This window comes from Lepus europaeus, chromosome 1, assembly GCF_033115175.1.
Source record: "Lepus europaeus isolate LE1 chromosome 1, mLepTim1.pri, whole genome shotgun sequence".
NCBI classification, from domain to species: Eukaryota; Metazoa; Chordata; class Mammalia; order Lagomorpha; family Leporidae; genus Lepus; species Lepus europaeus.
Genome location: NC_084827.1, coordinates 179,022,076 through 179,024,300, shown reverse-complemented (window position 1 = coordinate 179,024,300; position 2,225 = coordinate 179,022,076).

The window sequence follows — 2,225 nt, the reverse complement described above, 5'->3', positions numbered from 1 at the left end:
TCAGTTGATTGCAGTAGCAGGACAGCAAAGTAATACAATAGCAGGATTAGTGACAGAACCTGGAGCAATGCAGAGGTGAAAGCCGGCTTCTGAGGGCCAGGCAGCCGGCGTGGCTTCGAATGGCCGAAGGGACCTCACGCCCTGTCCATGTAGCTCTCAGGAGGCGGAGGAAGAGGACCTTGGCTGGAGCCAGGGGCTTCAGCTCCCCAGTGCTGCCTCCCCTAATCCAGAAGGCGTGGCTTTGCACCCTTCCTGGTTCTGTGGGGCTGTGCTGATTGAGCCAAGTCGGGCAGAACCTCAGAGGTGATCCGGAAAGTCTGTTCTGGCGGCCGCCCCAGAACCGGTGGACGACGAGGGCCTCTGGCGACTTCCTGCAGGGCGTGGGAGGGGAAACCCAGGGAGAAGACTGGAATCGCCGCCCATCAGGGGGGGAGTTTTCTGCAAAAAACAAAACAAAACAAACCCCCCTGGACCCGAGCACTGTGATCATTTCACTGTCGTTAACTCTAGGAGAAAATTAGTGCTGCTGTCTCCAGGACAGTATGCCAGTGGGACTGCGACTGGGGAAAGAGTGACTTCTCCAGGCATCGTAATGTTACCAGCACTGCTGTTGCTCCATGAATACAGTCGGCCCTGTGGCTCTGAGGGCTCCGCTCCACACCTGCAGGTTCACCCAACCTGGGATCCGGGGAAACGCCGTGTCCAGAGCCGGTGTAGGCTTTCTAACTGGCCACCATGCCCTAAATAACGCAGGACAGTATTTATCTGTATGCATGGACATTGCATTAGGCATTGTAAGTCACTGAGAGGTGGGAGGCTGTGGGCAGGTTCCACGCAAATACCTCCTCATTTTCTCTATGGGACTTGAGGATCCAGGGATTTTAGTGCCCACATGGGGTGGGGATGGTTCAGGAACCGTGCCCTGCAGGTGCTCTGGGCTGGCTTTTAATCTGTGACAAAGTTGGCCAAGGGGGAGGTTTCAGGGGTCGGCTCCTGTAATCGTTCCTTTGAACAGTCACATGTAAGGGCGTTTGCTATTGAACGATGTTTCGCACAGTTAACGGTAAATAAGAATGAGCTATTTTTAGACTCACAGGTTATTTTTTTTTTGTCCTGAAACTGCAGTTCTAATTCTAGTTCAAGTTCATGGTGGGAACAGCAAACATTTAGCTACGTGTTTCATATAAATGAACGATGTTTTGGATCTAAAGCCCGATAAATCTGAGCCCAAGCTGGTGATTTTAGTTTCTGCGCTGGCAGTAATGACAATAGCGCTGAGCCCCCAGTTAGCCAATCTGCATTGGGCAAAGCCATCATTTGGCTGAGCTGCCTCTTTCGGAGGTCACTGCAAATGAGAAAAAAACCTGTCAGGGTTCCAGCAGGTGCACCCGAAGGGGCCTCCCACACTGGCTGACTCACAGTGGGCCTTCAGGGCAAGTGCCCCCATACAAGAGGACGTCCAAGAGCACATGGGAAATGGAATTAAAAGGTTTCTTTTGGTGCAAAAATTTTGAAATCCATGCACGGTTTTTTCCAAGTGCACCTGTGTTAGTCAACTTTTGATGGCTTTGCCAAGCTGCCCGAGAGAAGCCGCTCAGATGGAAGGTTGTTTCCGGTCACGGTCTGAGAGGTTCTCAGTCCAAGATCAGGTGTCCTGGTCAGTCCTGTGTCTGATAAGGGGAGTGGACGGTGGAGCAAGCAGAGGAGTGACCACAGGGCGAGCCAGCAAGTGGACATGGAGAACAGAGGAGCCAAACTGTGCTTGCAGAGCCTGCCCTCCAGGGGCCGAGCCAACCCCCAACCCCGGATGGCCCGAGGACCCCTCACCAGGCCCCTGCCCAAGCACCATAACTCGGCAAAGCTTCCACCCTCAATCCAGGCGCTCATTAGCATGAACCCATGAACCACTGACAGGCGAAAGACTTTCAGGCTTCGACACCTGCAGGCGCTGGGGACCAAACCGTGTTCCCACTGTGGCAATGCGTTTTTCATGAGCTTCTTGAAGACTTGCGTGCGTGGATTTCAAAACCCCTGCTCTGGAGTGCGTGGGGAGCGCTGGGTGGTGGTGGAAGCACTTTGGGGGGATCCTGATGGGTTGACTGGCCAAACCCTGCCCGGGTATGAATTTTATGCATTCTTGCTTGTTTAAGGGGAATTTCTTGGTTGGGCTGAGTGTTTGTTTTCTCCTTGCATGTTCACATTCTTAAGTCTGGAGGCCTTTCCAG